Source organism: Oncorhynchus masou, chromosome 13 (genome assembly GCF_036934945.1).
Source record: "Oncorhynchus masou masou isolate Uvic2021 chromosome 13, UVic_Omas_1.1, whole genome shotgun sequence".
In the NCBI taxonomy this organism is placed as follows: Eukaryota; Metazoa; Chordata; class Actinopteri; order Salmoniformes; family Salmonidae; genus Oncorhynchus; species Oncorhynchus masou.
The window spans coordinates 43,111,615-43,135,669 of record NC_088224.1 but is presented as its reverse complement, the minus strand read 5'-3'; the positions used below and the strand labels follow the sequence as shown (position 1 = coordinate 43,135,669).

The 24,055-nt window shown below is 40.7% G+C and overlaps 1 protein-coding gene across 1 annotated transcript in view; it reads left to right on the top strand.

Moving 5' to 3' along the window:
- Nucleotides 1-24,055, top strand: part of LOC135552374 (zinc finger protein ZFPM2-like) — a 120,243-nt gene that overhangs the window by 43,972 nt on the left and 52,216 nt on the right. The window lies entirely within an intron of this gene.

Sequence of the window (24,055 nt, the reverse complement as noted above, 5' to 3'; positions counted from 1 at the left end):
AATATACAATGCATATTGTAAAGATTTCCAGATTTCCATATTTTCACAAACTATACTGAACAGAAATATAAATGCAAAATCTAAAGTGTTGGTCCCATGTTTCAGGAGCTGAAATAAAAGATCCCAGAAATGTTCCATACGCACGAAAAGCTTATTTCTCAAAAATGTTGTGCACAAATTTGTTTACATCCCTGTAAGTGAGCATTTCTCCTTTGCCAAGATAATCAATCCACCTGACAGGGGTGGCATATCAAGAAGCTGATTAAACAGCATGATCATTACACAGGTGACTAAAGTAATACTGTGACACTAGAAGGACAGAGATGGCGGACTGAAGATGGCGGTGCAAAATGCCTCATGAGAAATTGCAATAATCAATATCTAAAACTGACGAAATAGTAGTACTATACTGATCTATGTACTCGTGGGCAATAGCATTCAAGCTGGATAATAACTCCCCAAAAAGGCTAGAGAAGTTTATTGATACATATTACGAACACAGTCAACGCCAAAGCATGTTGGAGAGGAAACGGAAAAAACAGAGAATCAAACTCCAAGAGAAAACTACGAGATTCCTCGACAGACACCTATGATTTATGCTTTTCACCACCCGGTACGGTAAGAGTTGAAACCAACCTGCTAAAATCAATAAATGATAAGTTGGGCGTACTTGAACTTGTCAGTAAAGCGACGAAGGCGAGCCTCGAAATGAGTGATGGAAAAAGCTGTGACAATGTAGAAAGAAACCAACAAGCTTAAAGGTCAATGCTATTGAAACGGACATTAAAGAACATCAAGAGGAGAGCATGTTTCTGAGAGAAGCCTTACTTGGAATACAGACTCGATCCATGCAAGAATATCTGGTATTGGGTGAAGATCCTGAAAGTGTGTTGAAATAATTCCCTTTTAAAGCCCTACAGATCCCAGGCGATACTGTTGACAAAATCAAACTCGAACAAGTACCCCGTTTTGGACAGCGATATGAGTGCCCAATCGTTACCAAATTTGCATTCTTTAAACATAAAATAATGGTTAAAAGCCTGGGCAAAAGACTCGCTGGCATGAAAATAAGAATGAATGATCAGTTCTGGAGGAACTTTCAAAATGAAGCAAAGTTCTGTACCCATTCTTCAAAGTCAATAGACTAAAAGGGAAATGTGTAGCTCTCGTAGTCGATAAACTGTACACTGATAATCAACTTTTCCGAGACACCAATCACTTCTCCATGGCTATTCTAAATAATGCAAAGTTTCCATAGAGGATTCAAATAATGGAACACCCAATATTATCCATGGTCAAAAAACAGTCAAATACAACAATTGATACAAAAATAAACTACAAATACACTATACCATTCAAGATAGGGAATGTTGTAAAAATAGTTAGTATTCAACATTCTATTCTTAGTATTTATAAATAGATTAAAAAAACAGCATTAGAAGAAAGGATCATTATTAAATAATACATCTTCATACATAAGGAACTGAAACACAAAAGTACTAAAATCCAGAAATTAGGTAAGAATCAACATGGTAGGGATAAAAACCCAGCAAACAGAGGACATAGAAGGCACCGTATATGGGTATGTGCGAGTGTATATGTGATGGAAGGTGGGGTGTGTGTTTTTGTGTTTGGAAAAGTGTGGAGTTAAGTGAGTGAAAAAGGAAAATGGTTGCAAATGCCAGAGCCCGTGTGTGTGTGTCTGCGAGCAGGAGTTGTGACAGAGAGAAATATTGAATTTTATGCAGATATGGGATAAACATTTTAAAGGAAATTCTAAATATAGTTGATGTATTTATTGTCCTATCATGATGGAACAGTCCCTCACCCTATACACCCACCCGAGTGACCCACACACTCAGAAGAATTCCTTATCTGTTTTATAGGCCTACTGCAAGTAGCCTATACGCAGCCAAGACAGAAAGAAAATAAACCCACTAAAGCAGCACTGCCCCCTCAAGAGTCTGAGCCTGCCTGACAGGGTTGGTCCAACGAAGCCAAAGCCCCTAGATGGGTGAGCATAACGTATAAGGAATTTCTCAAAGCTGCTAATGAGAACCTTGATGAACTTCCGGTGGGGTGCCCCCACTCAGGTAATGGAAGTGCTGGCAACACTAGCTGCTGTAACCCATGGAGAGGGGGGTCACACTCCGGCAATCAGAGATGGGGAAACTTATTGTGACCCTGGTGGCATAAAATAATCAAAAGGTCTGACTGCACAGAGATGTTTGGGAAAAGGGTCACAACTGGGGACCAGCGTGTGTGTGTTTCAGGGTAGGGGGGTGTATTTGAACTACATCAGCTAGGATTTGAAATTGGTTAATCAAATCTCCCCATTCTTTCTCAATTGTGCATGCCTGCTCAAACAGCTACAACTGCATATGCATTCACACCTCAAGTCTTCTCTTGAGTTGGGCTTGGAGATGAAACAACTGAGCTTGTGGTTGTTTGTGGGGAAAGGGTGGGGAGTGTGTGTGTGTGTGTGTGTGTGTGTGTGTGTGTGTGTGTGTGTGTGTGTGTGTGTGTGTGTGTGTGTGTGTGTGTGTGTGTGTGTGTACAGTACATATCCCACATCTGTTGCTATGGGGTGATGATGTTAGGGACAATACAGGATGGATCACAATAATTGTTTGCTTGCCGAAAATGTAATTTTTGTAATGCCAATCCTGGTTATAGGTAATAATCCTGGTTATAGGTAACAATCCTGGTTATAGGTAACAATCCTGGTTAGAGGTAACAATCCTGGTTATAGGTAACAATCCTGGTTATGGGTAACAATCCTGGTTATGGGTAACAATCCTGGTTATGGGTAACAATCCTGGTTAGAGGTAACAATCCTGGTTATAGGTAACAATCCTGGTTATAGGTAACAATCCTGGTTATAGGTAACAATCCTGGTTAGAGGTAACAATCCTGGTTATGGGTAACAATCCTGGTTATAGGTAACAATCCTGGTTATGGGTAATAATCTTTGTAGGAAGTGCCTACGTTATTACGCATATCATTTGTTAATTGTGGAAATAAATTAAGATATCCAATTGTCTTTATGTATATATTTATTTTAATTACTTTATTTTAATTATTTTAATTACTGTATACAACGCAATTGAGGTGAGGGCGTTGGAAATGCTTTCGGCAGTTAATCTGCTTCGGTTCTGTGTGATTTTTTAAAAGGATGCCCCAGCGAAAAAGAAGAGGGAAACATGCCACTGATACCTGCAAGACAAACTGCCCAAGTGGCTCCACCTGTCCACCGACAGGCCCATAGAACTCGAGAGAGCTCACCGAGCACTGAGGCCCCCACCAGCAGCCAGACAACCACCACGCCCAATCAGCATACATTTCCTGAGATTCACCGACAAGGAACGAGTCCTACAGGCGGCGAAAATCATCACCATTACAGTGGGAAACGTCAAACTCACTTTACACCAGGACCTGTCAGCTGGAATACGCCAAAAGCGCCAAGAGTTTGACGAGGTGAAGAAATACTCCATTGACCGAGGCATCTTTAGGGGATTCAAATACGCAAACGAGCTCAGGATTCTTCACCAAGGAGCCCTGCGACACTTCAAAACTCCCGAAGAGGCAAAACGTTTTTTGAAAGACAGTCCTGGTCAATGAGAAACGGACCAATGACTAAATGCGATTAATGCTATTACTAAAGGGGGTAAGACAACATATAGCCGATATCCAAAGACCCACCCGCCCCGCTAAATGTCATTATAGCCATCTAATCTATATTTGTTTTCCTTTAGCTGAGAGGGATAGGCTCTATAGCCTAACCTAAGCCTACTAATGTTTCAGCCTACTTTTATTTCCCTTTTTTTGTGTTGCTATTATTACTTGTGGTTCCCAATGTTGCTTGGGGGAGGTATATGTAGGCTGGGCTATTGATTTTATTTTCTCCCTCTTTTAATGTGGTCTGGACGGGGACTACGTTGTCACTTACTCAATGCGGGGCGGAGAGGATGAGGCATTTCTTTGGTGGGGAGGGGGAGACGTTGTCCGTTGCTAGCTGTTCCCGTTTTTCCCCCCGTTTTTTGGGGGGGGGGACATAGAATTGAGACTGAGCGGGGGGATAATAGATCCAACGGGATATGTTGAGTTGTTTTGGAACTCTGCTGGGGTGTTTAGAGATTATTATTTTATGTACATAATTTATTTTCCTTTTATGTGAACGCAGCTGTAACTATTATCCACCTTTACCCAGAGATGACTTGCACTAAAGTTCGATTACTGTTCGATGACAATGACTAGCACCTTAAATCTATTGATATGGAACTGCCATGGTCTAGGGCATGCAATAAAACGGAAAAAGATACTATGTGCTCTAAAAAAGGAAAAAGCAGACGTTGCGCTATTACAAGAGAGAGCTTGGGTGGGACAGGTGTATTTCTCATCTTTCAAATAAAACAGTAGAGGTACAGCCATACTTACCCATAAGAATGTTACATTCATAATTGACAAAAACATATCTGATCCGGAGGGGAGATAACTGGGTCACTGTATGGACAACCTATTACTATCTTAAACATATTCGCCCAGAACACAGATACTCCTGCTTTCACGTAAAAAATGATAACCCTGTTCAATGAGCATTGTGCTTCCTTTGGAGTGGTGGCCGGAGATTTTAATTGTACCCTTAACCCAACCCTAGACAAATCATCTCAAGTCCCCACCACAAATCCTAGATCTGCAAAGATGTTGAACTCTCTTACTAAAGAGATGGGACTGATAGATATCTGGAGAGAGACTAATGGCTCATCTATGGAGTATACATACTACTCTAATGTCCATAACACCTACTCCCGTATAGATTACATTTTTATCCCAAAGAGTTTCATAAATTCAGCCACGTGTACAATCGGACCCATAGCACTTTCAGATCACGCCTTTGTCCACCTCCGCTTTGACCTCTGTAAAAACATCCCGAGGTCAAAGAGCTGGAAATTCAACACCTCCATGTTATCAAATGAGGCGTTCCATACATTGGTAACTACATGTATAGACAACTACACACAAGACAACAAAGATTCTCCTGTTTCTCCGGTCACAAAGTGGGACGCTGCCAAAGCCACACTAAGAGGTCATCTAATTGCATATGCTTCCTCTAAGAAAAAAGCAATGGAAGCACACAGGCTAGATCTTGAGAGGGAGCTAGAATGCTGTGAAAGAGTACATAAACAATCCCCAGACAGCACCTCCTGGAGTCAACTTAAAGCAGCCAAAGCCAAACTGAATTTGGACTATACTCGGGAGATAAAAAAAAGTTTTCTTTCCTAAAAAGAAATACCATGAGTATAGCAATAGGCCGAGTAGATTGCTTGCTTACCAATTTAAAAAAGAGCAGTCAGAGCGTACAATCATGGCTATCCTAACAGCAGAGGACGAGGTCACATATGACCCAAAAAAGATCCATTTAACTTTTCATGATTTTTACTGCAAACTATATACCTCTGAGAGAAAGCACACGGAGGCAGAACTCCACTCCAATCCCTCCGTCCCATTTTAGACACATATGCTCAGTATGGCAAGTTTTCATGTTATAAGATATATTTTAACACATCCACTGTCTGCCCTCTCAATCGTACACTCACCAGCTCTATGAAGACACTATGTCCATTCCAATGGAAGAGACAGGAGTTTCAATACATGGGATCTTCATAACACTAGATCTGAATAGCCTTTTCAAGGAAAACTATCTTCCACTCCTGGATCGAATCAAGAACGATCTCCAAACCTGGATCTCCCTCCCAATTAGCACAGTAGGAAGAATTAATGTCATCCATATGAACATCCTCCCTAGACTGAACTATTTATTTCAGATGCTCCCATGCTATCTCCCAGTTTCCTTTTTCAAAACAACTAACCAAAGCATCACCAAATTTCTATGGGGCCATACAAAACCTAGGATCAAGTTCTCCACTCTATCGAAACCTGAATCTAAGGGTGGTCTTGCCCTTCCCTCCCTTCAATTGTACTACTGGTCTGCCCAAATCTGCAACATGCTAACATGGATCACAAACAGACAAGAGTCAACGTGGATTCAGATAGAAGCCCAATCCTGTGGTTCATTGCCACTAAGCTCAATTATATTCATTAATAACTTTAGTGAAGTGGGCAACATAGCCAAAACCTTTGTGATTTACAGCACCTTATAGCGTGGAGGGACTGTAAGAAATACCTGGGCATTTCCTCCCAAATATGTTCCCACTCGCCCATAGTAGGCAACCCAGACTTGCCAAAAGTCTTGAAGGATGCCAACTTTCATCTTTGGCATACTCTAGGAATCAGGATCTTTTCAGACCTATTTCATCATAAAAACACTACACTGAAATCCTTTCAAGAGCTCTGCAGTGAATTCAATGTGCCAAGATCCCATTTAAATTCAAATTAGACATGTCATTTCCTCATTTACTTCCAAGAGGAGGTGTAGAACTCAGTTGAATGAAGTTGAAACCCTTCTTGTCACAGCACAATCCACGAATGGCAAAATATTTTATATCTATAGACTCCTTTCTGAGAAAGGAGGCTCCTCCTTTACTCCTTTGAAAATAATCTGGGAAAAGGACCTTGGTCTGACTATCAGTGATGAGTTATGGACGGAGGTTTGCATCAGGGTATACTGCTCCTCTACTAATGTAAAAATTACATTTTATACACTCCTTTGAGACTCCATAGAATGAAAACGGACATCTCTCCTAACTGTAAAAGCTGTACAGTGGGGCAAAAAAGTATTTAGTCAGCCAACAATTGTGCAAGTTCTCCCACTTAAAAAGATGAGAGGCCTGTCATTTTCCTCAGAGGTACACTTCAACTATGACAGACAAAATGAGAAAAAAAAAAATCCAGATAATCACATTGTAGGATTTTTTATGAATTTATTTGCAAATGGTTAAGAGAAGCTCTTCTCTGTCTGCATTAACAAGGACAACACACAGGTCTTTCCATCATTGTATGATTTTTTGTCTGCAAATAAACTCAAGCTTGCGGACAATGCCAAATGTGAAATAGCGAGCACCTGAGTGAGTTGGGTGCTCAATTACGCAAGTACTTTCCCGAAACGGACGACACAAACAACTGGATTCATTATCCCTTTAATGCCCTGCCTCCAGTCCACTTCCCGATATCATGCCCTGCCTCCAGTCCACTTACCGATATCTAAACAAGAGAGCCTCATCTAAATTGCAACAAGCGGGTCTGTGAAAATTGAATTTAATCAGAAGTCACTGCAAGATTTCTGGATTGGGCTGTGCTCAGAGTATCCTGTCTTGGCAAATTGCGCTATTAAGACACTGATGCCCTTTGCAACCACATACCTATGTGAGAGTGGATTCTCGGCCCTCACTAGCATGAAAACTATATACTGGCACAGATTGTGTGTGGGAAATGATTTAAGACTGAGACTTTCTCTAACACAACCCAACATTGCAGAGGTATGTGCATCCTTTCAAGCACACCCTTCTCATTAACCTGTCGTGAGTTATTCACAGTTTTCGATGAACAAATAAGGTTTTATATGTAAGATGGTTAAATAAAAAGCCAAATGATTGATTATTATTATTATATTATTATTTGTGCCCTGGTCCTATAAGAGCTCTTTGTCACTTCCCGTGAGCCAGATATAATTTGTGTGTGGCTGTCACGCCCTGGTCGAAATATATATGTATGTTTATTCTTCATTTATTCGGTCAGGCCAGGGTGTGACATGGGTTATTGTGGTGTGTTTTTGTCTTGGGGTTTTGTGGGATGTCTAGCGTTAGTCTATGGCTGCCTGAGGCGGTTCTCAATCAGAGTCAGGTGATTATCGTTGTCTCTGATTGGGAACCATATTGAGGCAGCCATATTCTTTGTGTGTTTCGTGGGTGATTGTCCTTAGTGTCCTTGTTCCTGTCTCTGTGTTAGTTTACACTAGTATAGGCTGTTTCGGTTTTCGTTACGTTCTTTACGTTCTTTGTTTTGAAGTATTTGTATTGATTCGTGTTTACGTTTGTTCATTAAACATGGATCGCAATCTACACGCTGCATTTTGGTCCGACTCTCTTTCACCGCATGAAAACCGTTACAGAATCACCCACCACAAACGGACCAAGCAGCGTGTCAACAGGCAGGAGCCACAGGAGAAACAGCAAAGGCAGCAGCAGGAGCAGCGTAAAAAGGACTTGGGAGGAAATCCTCGACGGGAGAGGACCCTGGGCTAAACCAGGGGAGTGTAGCCGCCCCAAGGAGCAACAAAAGGAGGTATCGACATGGGAGGACGAATTGTTTGGAAAAGGACCCTGGGATCAGCCTGGAGAATATCGCCGCCCCAAAGAAGAACTGGAGGCGGCGAGAGCTGAGAGGCTTTGGTATGAGGAGAAGCAACAGCAGCAGCAGGAGCAACAATATCGGGACTACACTACTTGGGAGGAAATAGACAGGTGGGCGGTCGACACTGGGAGAGTGCCGGAGCCCGCCTGGGATTCACTGGAGCAGTGCGAAGAAGGTTATAGGAGAATGAAGATGGCGAAGCAAGCACGGCGGCGCGGAAGGAAGCCCGAGAGTCAGCCCCCAAAATTTCTTGGGGGGGCTCACAGGGAGTATGGCTATGCCAGGTCGGAGACCTGCGCAAACTTCCTGTGCTGGAAGAGGTACGCAGCTGAAGGTTGAATGTTTGAAGGGGTACGGGACTATAAAAAGTTTGGGAACCACTGGCTTAGAAGATAAGAAAAGACGATCCGTATTTCCCTGGCTAAAAGAGAAGGAGTATAGTACCTATTTTTGACAGGACACTCATTCCACTATTTTAGATGAAGTTGTGTGGAACAAGGCCTGGGGGTGTCTAAATATACTTCTCCCATGGGAAAAGGGAATAGAAGCCCAAAAAGGGCGATGATATTAATTAGCAATAATTTTGATCCGAATGTGCAAGTTGTTCAAACAGATCTGCAAGGTAGATGATTCTTTAAAATATGTTATTGGACCATAAACAGATTTCTCTCATTAATCTATATGGTCCAAATAATGATGATCCACTATTCTTTGAAAATATATAATACTGTAATACAAGTAATACAAGACTATATTATTATGGTGGGAGATTATAATACGGTTTTAAATACCTCAATGGAGCTTGAAGGAAATCACACTACAAACCATCACCCTTATGCACTTAAGGAAACCCCGAATATCATGGATATATTGGAACTACTGGAAATATGGAGGCTTAAATATCCTGACCGAGTGAGATAAACATGTCATTCTGAATGAATATCATGGATATATTGGAACTACTGGTATATGGAGGCGTAAATATCCTGACCGAGTGAGATAAACATGTCATTCTGAATGAATATCATGGATATATTGGAACTACTAGTATATGGAGACTTAAGTATCCTGACCGAGTGAGATAAACATGTCATTCTGAATGAATATCATGGATATATTGGAACTACTGGTATATGGAGGCTTAAATATCCTGACCGAGTGAGATAAACATGTCATTCCCGCTGGCACCAAAAGTTTAAGAGGTGTTGATAGGAGACAGAATGCGGTCAGACCATCAAATAATTGTCATATACATTACTCTTACAGAATTTCCATGTGGGTGAGGATATTGCAAATTCAATCAAAGCCCATTGGATGACAACATATTTTTTAACCAGGACAGAATAATTTATAACAGACTTTTTATGACAGAGGCCCATTTTATACAGAGGCCCATTATCAGCAACCATCACTCCTGTGTTCAAATGGCATGTTGTGTTAGCTAATCCAAGTTTATAATTTTAAAAGGCTAATTGATCATTAGAAAACCCTTTTACAATTATGTTAGCACAGCTGAAAACTGTTGTCCTGCCTAAAAAAGCAATAAAACTGGCCTTCTTTAAACTATTTGAATATCTGGAGCGTCAGCATTTGTGTGTTCGATTACAGGCTCAAAATGGCCAGAAATAAATAACTTTCTTCTGAAATGCGTCCGTCTAATCTTGTTCTGAGAAACTGAAGATCTGGTACAACGCTGTGTACTACTCCCTTCACAGAACAGCACAAACTATCTCTAACCAGAATAGAAAGAGGAGTGGGAGGCCCCGGTGCACAACTGTGCAAGAGGACAAGTACATTAGAGGGTCTAGTTTGAGACACAGATGCTTCACAAGTCCACAACTGGCAGCTTCATTAAATAGTACCAGCAAAACACCAGTCTCAACGTCAACAGTGAAGAGGTGACTCCTGGATACTGGCCTTCTTGGCAGATTAACAAAAAATTGATGGAAAAGCATTACAGATAGATACCAATAAAAGCTGTGCCAATATCAAAACAAATTGTATTTGTCACCGTGAAATGTTTCATTACAAGTCGTTAACCGAACAATGCAGTTTTAGAGGCACAGAATGAGTTAGAGGAAAAACAAAAAGAAATGGAGTAACTTATTTAAGAAAGATTGAGTGTAATATATTGTAAAAAATAAAGCAAACTGGATGAAATATGGGGAAAAATGCACCAAAATCTTTTTTCATCTTTAAAATAGATATGCTACCAAAAATAATTTACTGAAACTTGTTACAAATGATGGAGTCACCCATGATTCACCAAAATAGATTTTGGAAGATCAAGCAAAGTACTTTAAGCACATGTTTTCATTTCAGTCTCCTCCATCTCCATTAATCGAAGTTAATTGTATGCAATTTTTTCTATTAATAATGTAAAATGAACAGCTGTACAGAAAGACTCATGTGAAAGCCAACATACAGAGGAGGAACTTCTAGATACAATTAAAGCCTTTAAGTCTGGGAAAGGGCTATATGGCATACCAGTTTTGATATACCAAACATGTGTTATGTACTCAGACTACCCTTAATTAGCATGTTTTAACCACTCCTATAAAAATGGTAGATAATCAGATACTCAATAATAAGGTCTGATTTCATTATTACTGAAACAGGACCCAAGTGATAATTATAAAGATCCAGTCCATTTTAACAGTTGGAGGCCCCTTACAATTCAGTGTCGTGATGCAAAAAAATGAGCAAAATGCATAGTGCATAGAATTAAAAAGGGATTGTCAGATATTATTCATACTAATCAGAGAGTTTTTTTTATATGGACGATACATTGGAGACAATATAGGATAAGTCCTGGAAACAATAGAACACTATGAAAAATCTGGGAAGTACGACTGGAATATTTAAATTTTGGAGAATCTCTTATAGTTATGTATAATAACCCTAGGTGTAAAATAGTAAATAATGGTTACTTATCATTAAGTATTAAACTGTCAGAAGGAACAAACCAAGGTTATCCACTATCGGCATATCTATTTACTATGGCCATCAAAATGTTAGCTATTAAAATCAGATTCAACAATAATATCAAAGGGCTAGAAATCTAGGGCTTAAAAAAAGGTGTCATTGTACGATGATGATTCATGTCTTCTTTTAAATCCACAATTTAGATCCCTCCATAATTTAGATCTAGATACCTTTTCTAATCTGGATTATAACCAAATTATGAAAAATCTACTATATTACGTATTGGATCACAATTTTTGGGGGGCGGGGTAGTTTACCAATAAAATGGTCTGATGGTAAAGAATTCATATCCTGAAAGAAATAAATTCTCACATTTTATTACAAAGTTATCAAAAATAGATAATATATTGCTACCATGGAATATATTGCTACCATGATTTGTGGACAAATCACCCCGATTAACTCTTTAGTCATACCCCAGTTTACCTATTTGCTTATGGCCTTGCCTACACTGAGCGAAATTAAAACGGGCCTATTTACAGTTGATGTCGGAAGTTTACATACACCTTACCCAACTACATTTAAACTCCGTTTTTAACTATTCCTGACATTTAATCCATGTAACAATTCCCTGTTTTAGGTCAGTTAGGATCACCACTTTATTTTAAGAATGTGAAATGTCAGAATTATAGTAGAGAGAATGATTTATTTCAGCTTTTATTTATTTCATCACATTCCCAGTAGGTCAGACGTTTACATACACTTAGTTAGTATTTGGTAGCATTGCCTTTAAACTGTTTAACTTGGGTCAAACATTTCGGGTAGCCTTCCACAAGCTTCCCACAATAAATGAATTTTGGCCCATTCCTCCTGACTGAGCTAGTATAGCTGAGTCAGGTTTGTAGGCCTCCTTACTCGCACAGAATTTTTCAGTTCTGCCACAAATTTTCTATAGGATTGAGGTCAGGGCTTTGTAATGGCCACTCCAATACCTTGACTTTATTTTCCTTAAGCCATTTTGCCACAGCTTTGGAATTATGCTTGGGGTCATTGACCATTTGGAAGATCCATTTGCATCCAAGCTTTAACTTCCTGACTGATGTCTTGAGATATTGCTTCAATATATCCACATAATTCCCCTACCTCATGATGACATCCATTTTGTGAAGTGCGCCAGTCCCTCCTGCAGCGAGGCACCCCCACAACATGATGCTGCTACCCCCGTGCTTCACGGTTGGGATGGTGTTCTTCGGCTTGAAAGCCTCCCCCTTTTCATCCAACCATACGGATGGTCATTATGGCCAAAGCAGTTCTATTTTTGTTTCATCAGACCAGAGGACGTTTCTCCAAAAAATACTTTCTTTGTCCCCATGTGCAGTTGCAAACCGTAGTCTGGTTTTTATGGCGGTTTAGGAGCAGTGTCTTCTTCCTTGCTGAGTGGCCTTTCAGGTTATGTCGATATAGGATTTGCTTTACTGTGGATATAGATGCTTTTCTGCCTGCTTCTTCCAGCATCTTCACGAGATCCTTTGCTGTTGTTCTGCTATTGATTTGCACTTTCACATCAAAGTACGTTCATCTCTAGGAGACAGAACGCATCTCCTTCCTGAGCGTATGACAGCTGCGTGGTCCCATGGTGTTTATACTTGCGTACTATTGTTTGTACAGATGAACGTGGTACCTTCAGGTGTTTGGAAATTGCTCCCAAGGACGAACCAGACTTGCGGAGGGCTACAATTGTTTTCCTGAGATCTTGGCTGAAATCTTTAGATTTTCCCATGATGTCAAGCAAAGAGGCACCGAGTTTGAAGGTAGGCCTTGAAATACATCCACAGGTACACAGGTACCAATTGACTCGAATTATGTTAATTAGCCTAAAGCCATGACACAATTTTCTGGAATTTTCCAAGATGTTTAAAGGCACAGTCAATTTAGTGTATGTACACTTCTGATCCACTGGAATTGTAATACAGTGAAATAATCTGTCTGTAAACAATTGTTGGAAAAATTACTAGTGTCATGCACAAAGTAGTTGTGCTAACCGACTTGCCAAAACTATAGTATGTTATTAACAAGAAATTTGTGGAGTGGATGAAAAACAAGTTTTAATGACTCCAACCTAAGTGTATGTAAACTTCCAACAACTGTGTATAATGAATATTATTTCAGAGTGCAGAAATTATACATATTAAACCCTTAGACCTGTACTTCAATCTGAACTGCTTCTCCAGCAGATTATTAAGAATGTCACAACCCATGTTAAAGAATGGCCTTTTTCTCTTTATTCAAATTACAACCTCTAACTTTAAATTATTTGAAAATGAAATCCTCTCCAAAATGTTGCTATTTTTAAACAAGCCATAAACAATTGGTTGCAATTTCAGTTTAATCCACCAGAAAAGACAGAACAAATATTACGGTTAAACTCAAATATACTAATTGATTTTTTAAAAACATTATAATGTTGTAGTTTTTTTTAAACTATCATCTTTGTAAATTATTTTATAAATAGGACTGGTGGACTTATGTCACACATGCAGCTAACAAAAAGATATGGAAATGTCTGCTCTATACTCCAAATTTCAACCAACTAATCGCAGCATAAAATGGGAAGAGGCAAGAGTAAGCGGGTGAAACTAAGGAACATGTCTGTCGGCCCTGCATTAAAGACCAACATTGGTTAATGATACTCCCCATCCCGGATCTGGGATCGTGAATAAAGCCTCAAGCTCATTAGCATAACGCAACGTTAACGATTTCTGAAAATCGCAAATAAAATGAAAATAATGCGCCTGCTCTCAAGCTTAGCCTTTTCTTAACAACACTGTCATCTCAGATTTTCAAAATATGCTTTTGAACCATAGCAAATCAATCATTTGTGTAAGAGTATTGCAAGCTAGCTTAGCATTTTGCGTAGCATTTAGCACGCAACATTTTCACAAAAACCAGATAACCAAATAAATAAAATCATTTACCTTTGAAGAGCTTCGGATGTTTTCAATGAGGAGACTCTCAGTTACATAGCAAATGTTCAGTTTTTCCTGAAAGAATCTTTGTGTAGGAGAAATCGCTCCTTTTGTACATCACATTTGGTTACCGAAACGAACCGAAAATTCAGTCACCAAAACGTCAAACTTTTTCCAAATTAACTCCATAATATCGACCGAAACATGGCAAACGTTGTTTAGAATCAATCCTCAATGTGTTTTTTCACATATCTCTTCATTGATATGCAGTTCGTGGAAGCCTGCTTTCCCCTCAGAATCGCATGGAAAAATATCAGCAGCTGAAAATGACGCACCAATTTCGACGGACACCTGGAAAATGTAGTCTCTTATGGTCAATCTTCCAATGATATGCCTACAAATACGTCACAATGCTGCAGACACCTTGGGGAAACGACAGAAAGGGCAGGCTCATTCCTCTCGCATTCACAGCCATATAAGGAGACAATGGAAAACAGAGCCTCAAAAATCCTGCTGATTTCCTGGTTGCCGTTTCATCTTGGTTTTGCCTGTAGCTCCCGTTCTAGGGCACCCACAGACAATATCTTTGCAGTTCTGGAAAATTCAGAGTGTTTTCTTTCCAAAGCTATCAATTATATGCATAGTCGAGCATCTTTTTGTGACAAAATATCTTGTTTAAAACGGGAACGCTTTTCATTTAAAAATGAAATTGCGCCCCCAGAGTTTCAAGAGGTTAAAGAAAATTGTGATAAACAAGAAAGTATACCCGTTTAATTTCAAGACCAAAAAATGGATAGCTGTGCAATATAGAATGTTAAATAGTTGGGAAAAGATTTTTGATTTACCGATTCCATGGCACATGGTTAATGAACCGATAAACAAAACAACGCTGGATTCAAAACTTTGACTTTTTCAGGGTAGCCTAGTGGTTAGAGCGCTGAACTAGTAACCGAATGGTTGCAAGTTCGAATTCCCGAGCTGACAAGGTACAAATCTGTCATCCTGCCCCTGAACAGGCAGTTAACCCACTGTTCCTAGGCCGTCATTGAAAATAAGAATTGATGGGAGGGCTTGAGGGTAGCTTAAGGATGGGACTAAAAATAAACAAAAGATAACTATTGTAAAATATACTCTGTCTGTAAAATGTATATAATATGTATAACTGCAATTGGCACGCTGACTGCAAGAATGTCCACCAAAGCTGTCGCCAGAGAATGTAATGTTAATTTCTCTATCATAAGCTGCCTCCAACTTTGTATTAGATAGCTTGGCAGTACATCCAACCGGCTTCACAACCGCAGACCATGTGTAACCACGCCAGCCAAGGACCTCCACATCCAGCTTCTTCACCTGCGGGATCGTCTGAGACCAGCCACCCAGACAGCTGATGAAACTGTGCGTTTGCACAACTAAATAATTTCTGCACAAACGTCAGAAACTGTTTCAGGGAAGCTCATCTGCCTGCTCATCGTCCTCACTAGGGTCTTGACCTGACTGCAGTTTTGCGTTGTAACTGATTTCAATGGGCAAATGCTCACCTTCTGAAGAAGTGTGCTCTTCACGGATTAATCCAGATTTCAATCGTACCGTTTCAACTGTACCAAACAGATGTCAGACATATGGTGTGTATGGCATTGTGTGGGCAAGCGGTTTGCTGATGTCAACGTTGTGAACACCGTGACGAGATCAACAGTGGGCCGTGGTCACACCAGATACTGACTGCTTTTCTGATCCACGCCCCTACTTTTTATTTTAAGGTATCTGTGACCAATAGGTGCATATCTGTATTCTCAGTCATGTGAAATCCATAGATGAGGGCCTCATGAATCTATTTCAATTGACTGATTTCCTTATATGTAACTGTAACTCAGTCAAATCTGTGAAATTGTTGTATGTTGCGTTTATATTTTTGTTCAGTGTAGGAGACAATCGTTGTGACCTCTATCATTCCACCAACTTACTTACATTTTTTTGGTTTCTGCAAAGTTACAATATGTTCGCTTGTATCTGTTTGGAATGTGTGTGTGTTTGTGTGTGTGTGTGTGTGTGTGTGTGTGTGTGTGTGTGCGTGCCTGTATGTGTACCCACGTCAGCATGTGTGTGTGTAATCTGCGCCTGTGGCAGGTTCCCCTCTCTGAAGCACGGTGGTATCGCTGGCCCATTGTTGTCGCTGCTGTCAGAGCAGGGAGAGGCCGATGCAGCCTGTGCTGGCCTGATAAGGAAAAGAGGATTCAGCCAGGCTGGGAAGAGCAGAATCAGTGGGACTTGAGGAGAGTGGACTACACTGGAGTTCTCACTCTCCCTCTCTCTCTCTCTCTCTCATATTCCCACTCAGTCATATTCACGTAGACACAAATCTGGAACGTTGGACTTACATGTCCTGTCCAAGATGTCTTTGAAAGATTCCTTTGATGACAACATTGGAATGCACCTCCTGTTTAAAGTCCATCTTATTCTTCGAAATCCATTGGAGTGTTTGCATTTTGAATACACATCATACAACTCTCAAGTTTATACTATCCTAATTCAACATCATTTGACCAGTGAAGTTCCATAGATACTGAAGGATAATCAATACAAATGTGAACAGCAGCAGTCCAGCAGCTTTGAAGGTCTATCCTGTAAGGATGATGCTGCGGTATCCCATAGATTAAAGCAAAGTTCTTTAGACTCCTCTGTGATAGAGATCATGAACACCTGAACAGTCTCCATTGGTCATAGATGCTTTTCTTCTCCTCTCTCAACTCCCTTGATTCTCCCATCTCCACCAGAAAGGCAGGCAGCATGGTACAGGCTGACGATCTGCCCGGTGAGGTATTTGGTATTTTATTAGAATCCCCATTAGCGGTTGTGAAAGCAGCAGCTACGCTTCCTGGTGTCCACACAAGACATAACACATGACATAACACAGAACATTAATAGAAAATAACAGCTCAAGGACAGAACTATTACTGAACAAAAATATAAACGCAACATGCAACAATTTCAAAGATTTGACTGATTTACAGTTCATATAAGGCAAACAGTCAATTAAAATAAATGCATTAGGGCGTAATCTATGGATTTCACTGGGAAAACAGATATGCATCTGCTGGTCACAGATACCTTAAAAAAAGGTAGGGGCGTGGATCAGTATCTCGTTTGACCACCATTTTCTTCATGCAGCATGACACATCTCCTTTGCATAGAGTTGATCAGGCTGTTGGTTGTGGCTTGTGGAATGTTGTCCCACACCTCTTCAATGGCTGTGTGAAGTGGCTGGATATTGGCTGGAACACGCTCAATCGGTGACATGTCTGGTGAGTCTGCAGGTCATGGAAGAACTAGGACATTTTCAGCTTCCAGGATTATGTACAGATCCTTAAGACATGGGGCTGTGCATTATCATGCTGAAACATGAAGTGATGGAGGCGAATGAATTGCATGACAATGGGCCTCAGGATCTCGTCCCGGTGTCTCTGTGCCTTCAAATTGCCATCGATAAAATGCAATTGTTTTCATTGTCCGTAGCTTATGCCTGCCCATACCATAAAGCCACTGCCACCATGGGGCATTCTGTTCACAACTTTGACAGCAAAAATTCTCTTAAAACGATGTTGAAGGCGGCTTACGGTAGAGATATGAACATTAAATTCTCTGGCAGTCATCATGCCAATTGCACACTCCCTTAAAATGCGAAACATCTGTGGCATTGTGTTGTGTGACAAAACGGCACATTTTAGAATGGTCTTTTACTGTCCCCAGCACAAGGAGCACCTGTGTAATGATCATGCTGTTTAATCATCTTCTTGATATGCCACACTTGTCAGGTGGATGTATTATCTCTATCGATTGCGCAAGCAGGGATGGTAAAACCCTGGATCATTGTTATTCTAACTTCTGTGACGCATATAAGGCCCTCCCCCGCCCTCCTTTCAGAAAAGCTGACCACGACTCCATTTTGTTCCTTCCAGCCTACAGACAGAGACTAAAACAAGAAGCTCCCGCGCTCAGGTCTGTTCATCACTGGTCCGACCAATCTGATTCCACGCTTCAAGACTGCTTCGATCACATGGATTGGGATATGTTCCGCATTGCGTCCAACAACTGCATTGGCGATGTTATACCCACAGCAACGATTAAAACATTCCCAAACCAGAACCCGTGGATTGATGGCAGCATTCGCACAAAACTGAAAGAGCGAACCACTGCTTTTAACCAGGGCAAGGTGACCGGAAACATGACCGAATACAAACAGTGTAGCTATTCCCTCAGCAAGGCAATCAAACAAGCTAAGCGTCAGTATAGAGACAAAGTAGAGTCACAATTCAACGGCTCAGACACAAGAGGTAATAGGCAGGGTCTACAATCAATCACGGATTACAAAAAGAAAACCAGCCCCGCCATGGACCAGAATGTCTTGCTCCCAGACAGACTAAATAACTTTTTTGCTCGCTTTGAGGACAATACAGTGCCACTGACATGGCCTGCTACCAAAACCTGCGGACTCTCCTTCACTGTAGCCGACGTGAGTAAAACATTTAACCCCCGCAAGGCTGCAGACCCAGACGGCATCCCCAGCCGCTTCTTCAGAGCAAATGCAAATGAATTACTTAAAAATCATACAATGTGATTTTCTGGATTTTTGTTTTAGATTCCATCTCTCACAGTTGAAGTGTACCTATGATCAAAATTACAGACCTCTACATGCCCTGTAAGTAGGACAACTTGCAAAATTGGCAGTGCATCAAATACTTGTTCTCCCTACTGTAATGTGAGAATGCTGTTCATCGACTACAGCTCCGCATTTAACACCATAGTACCCTCCAAACTTGTCATCAAGCTCGAGACCCTGGGTCTCGACCCGGCCCTGTGCAACTGGGTACTGGACATCCTGATGGGCTGCCCATAGGTGGTGAGGGTCCACCCCACTGATCCTCAACACTGGGGCCCCACAAGGGTGCATTCTGAGCCCTCTCCTGTACTCCCTGTTCACCCACGACTGCGTGGCCATGCACGCCTCCAACTCAACCATCAAGTTTGCGGACAACACTACAGTGGTAGGCTTGAATACCAACAACGGCGAGACGGCCTACAGGGAGGAGGTGAGGGCCCTCGGAGTGTGGTGTCAACAAAACAAAGGAGATGATTGTGGACTTCAGGAAACAGCAGAGGGAGCACCCCCATATCCACATCGATGTGACAGTAGTGGAGAGGGTAGTTTTAAGTTCCTCAGCGTACACATCACGAACAAACTGAATTGGTCCACCCACACAGACAGCGTTGTGAAGAAGGCGCAGCAGCCTCTTCAACTTCAGGAGGCTGAAGAAATTTGGCTTGTCATTTAAAGCACTCACAAACTTCTACATATGCACAATCGAGAGCATCCTGTCGGGCTGTATCACCGCCTGGTACGGCAACTGCTCCCCACACAACCGTAAGGCTCTCCAGAGGGTAGTGAGGTCTGCACAACGCATCACTGGGGGCAAACTATCTGCCCTCCAGTACACCTACACCACCCGATGTCACAGGAAGGCCATAAAGATCATCAAGGACAACAACCACCCGAGCCACTGCCTGTTCACCCTGCTATCATCCAGAAGGTGAGGTCAGTACAGGTGCATCAAAGCAGGGACCGAGAGACTGAAAAACAGCTTCTATCTCAAGGCTATCAGACTGTTAAACAGCCACCACTAACATTGAGTGGCTGCTGCCAAGATACTGGCTCAACTCCAGCCACTTTAATAATGGAAATTGGTGAAAAAAAATGTATCACTAGCCACTTTAAACAATGCCACTTAATATAATGTTTACATACCCTACATTACTCATCTCATATGTATATACTGTACTCTACTGCATCTTTATGTAATACATGTATCACTAGCCACTTTAAACTATGCCATTTTGTTTACATACCCTACATTACTCATCTCATATTTACAGTGCCTTGCGAAAGTATTCGGCCCCCTTGAACATTGCGACCTTTTGCCACATTTCAGGCTTCAAACATAAAGATATAAAACTGTATTTTTTTGTGAAGAATCAACAACAAGTGGGACACAATCATGAAGTGGAACAATATTTATTGGATATTTCAAACTTTTTTAACAAATCAAAAACTTGAAAAATTGGGTGTGCAAAATTATTCAGCCCCCTTAAGTTAATACTTTGGAGCGCCACCTTTTGCTGCGATTACAGCTGTAAGTCGCTTGGGGTATGTCTCTGTCAGTTTTGCACATCAAGAGACTGAAACTTCTTCCCATTCCTCCTTGCAAAACAGCTCGAGCTCAGTGAGGTTGGATGGAGAGCATTTGTGAACAGCAGTTTTCAGTTCTTTCCACAGATTCTCGATTGGATTCAGGTCTGGACTTTGACTTGGCCATTCTAACACCTGGATATGTTTATTTTTGAACCATTCCATTGTAGATTTTGCTTTATGTTTTGGATCATTGTCTTGTTGGAAGACAAATCTCCGTCCCAGTCTCAGGTCTTTTGCAGACTCCATCAGGTTTTCTTCCAGAATGGTCCTGTATTTGGCTCCATCCATCTTCCCATCAATTTTAACCATCTTCCCTGTCCCTGCTGAAGAAAAGCAGGCCCAAACCATGATGCTGCCACCACCATGTTTGACAGTGGTGATGGTGTGTTCAGGGTGATGAGCTGTGTTGCTTTTACGCCAAACATACATTTTTGCATTGTTGCCAAAAAGTTCAATTTTTGGTTTCATCTGACCAGAGCACCTTCTTCCACATGTTTGGTGTGTCTCCCAGGTGGCTTGTGGCAAACTTTAAACGACACTTTTTATGGATATTTTTAAGAAATGGCTCTCTTCTTGCCACTCTTCCATAAAGGCCAGATTTGCGCAATATACGACTGATTGTTGTCCTATGGACAGAGTCTCCCACCTCAGCTGTAGATCTCTGCAGTTCATCCATAGTGATCATGGGCCTCTTGGCTGCATCTCTGATCAGTCTTCTCCTTGTATGAGCTGAAAGTTTAGAGGGACGGCCAGGTCTTGGTAGATTTGCAGTGGTCTGATACTCCTTCCATTTCAATATTATCGCTTGCACAGTGCTCCTTGGGATGTTTAAAGCTTGGGAAATCTTTTTGTTTCCAAATCCGGCTTTAAACTTCTTCACAACAGTATCTCGGACCTGCCTGGTGTGTTCCTTGTTCTTCATGATGCTCTCTGCGCTTTTAACGGACCTCTGAGACTATCACAGTGCAGGTGCATTTATACGGAGACTTGATTACACACAGGTGGATTGTATTTATCATCATTAGTCATTTAGGTCAACATTGGATCATTCAGAGATCCTCACTGAACCTCTGGAGAGAGTTTGCTGCACTGAATGTAAAGGGGCTGAATAATTTTGCACGCCCAATTTTTCCGTTTTTGATTTGTTAAAAAAGTTTGAAATATCCAATAAATGTTGTTCCACTTCATGATTGTGTCCCACTTGTTGTTGATTCTTCAAAAAAAATACAGTTCTATATCTTTATATTTGAAGCCTGAAATGTGGCAAAAGGTCGCAAAGTTCAAGGGGGCCGAATACTTTCGCAAGGCACTGTATATACTGTACTCGATACCATCTACTGCATCTTGCCTATGCCGTTCTGTACCATCACTCATTCATATATATCATAAATCTTTATGTACATATTCTTTATCCCTTTACACTTGTGTGTATAAGGTAGTAGTTGTGGAATTGTTAGGTTAGATTACTCGTTGGTTATTACTGCATTGTCGGAACCAGAAGCGCAAGAATTTCGCTACACTCGCATTAACATCTGCTAACCATGTGTATGTGACAAATACAGTTTGATTTAGTTTGATCTTGACAAAGGAGAAATGCTCACTGACGAGGAAGTAAAGAAATTTGTGCATCACATTGGAGAGAAATACAGTTATTGTGTGTATGGAACATTTTTGTGATCTTTTATTTCAGCTCAACAGTTTACATGAGTTCATAGTTTTGTTCAGTGTTCATACATTTAACACATTACACATAACCTACATATCAGTACATACTGTGCATTCACACACAATATCTATATCAAATAGGGAAGAGGTGTGCCGTCAGGCTTTATCTGTTTTTTTTCAAACCAGGTTTGCTTTCCACTTGAGCTGAGATGGAAGGGAGTTCTATGCAATCATGGCATCTATCATGGCTCTTTAATACTGTACATTTTCTTGAATTTGTTATGGATTTGGGGACTGTGAAAAGACCCCTTCGTGGCATGTCTGGTGGGATAAGTGTGTGTATCAGATCTGTGTGTAAGTTGACTATGCAAACAATTTGGAATTTTCAACATATTGTTTTGTATAAAAAATTGATGCAGTCAGTCTCCTTTACTTTTAGCCAAGAGAGGCTGGCATGCATAATATTGGTATTGTCCCTCTGATTACAGTGAATACGTTTTTCTAGGTCTTTCTTATCAAGATACAATCAAACTAAAGCCTGTAATACTTATTTTGTGGAGTGTGGTGTATAAAAAGCAAAGCATCTCTTTATCACGGACAGACCATCTTTACAACCATTGAATAAATATGCTTTGACCATGACAGCTTACAATTTACAACAAACACCAAGTAATTTAGTCACCTTAACTTGTTGAACTGCCACATTATTTATTAACCGATTCAGCTGAGGTCTAGAACTTGGGGAAAGATTTGCACCAAATACAATGCTCCTGGTGTCACACCCTGACCATAGTTTGCTTTGTATGTTTCTATGTTTTGTTTGGTCAGGGTGTGATCTGAGTGGGCATTCTATGTTGGATGTCTAGTTTGACTGTTTCTGTGTTTGGCCTGATATGGTTCTCAATCAGAGGCAGATGTTGGTCGTTGTCTCTGATTGGGAGCCATATTTAGGTAGCCTGTTTTGTCATTTTGGGTTGTGGGAGATTGTCTATGTTAGTTGCTTGTGTCAGCACAGTTCTCATTATAGCTTCACGGCCGTTATTCGTTTATTGTTTTGTGTAGTTTGTATTCAGTGTCTTCTTTAATTAAAAAATCATCATGAACACATACCACGCTGCATTTTGGTCTGCTCCTTACGACGATCGTGACACCTAGTTTTAGAGATATTCAGGAATAGTTTAATAGTGGCCAACCATTCTAAAACGGATTGCAACTCTTTGTTTGGGGTTGCGATGATTTCACGAGCTGTGGTTGCTGACATGTATATGGTTGAATCATCAACGTACATAGACACACAGGCTTTGTTTAATGCTAGTGGCAGGTCATTAGTGAAAATAGAAAAGAGTAGAGGCACAAGAGAGTCGTCCTGTGGTACACTACACTTTACATGTTGAACATTAGAGAAGAAAACCCTCTGTGTTCTATTAGATAGCTCTGAATCAATGATATGGCAGAGATTGAAAAGCCAGAACACATACACTACCTTTCAAAAGTTTGGGGTCACTTAGAAATGTCCTTGTTTTTGAAAGAAAAACACTTTTATTTGTTCATTGAAATAACATCATTGATCAAATACAGTGTAGACATTGTTAATGTTGTTAATGACTAATGTAGCTGGAAACGGCAGATTTTTAATGGAATATCTCCATAGGCATACAGAGGCCCATTATCAGCAACCATCACTCCTGTGTTCCAATGGCACGTTGTGTTAGCTAATCCAAGTTTATCATTTTAAAAGGCTAATTGATCATGAGAAAACCCTTTTGCAATTATGTTAGCACAGCTGAAAACTGTTGTCCTGATTAAAGAAGCAATAAAACTGTCCTTCTTTAGACTAGTTGAGTATCTGGAGCATCAGCATTTGTGGGTTCGATTATAGGCTCAAAATGGCCAGAAACAAAGTACTTTATTCTGAAACTCATCGGTCTATTCTTGTTCTGAGAAATTA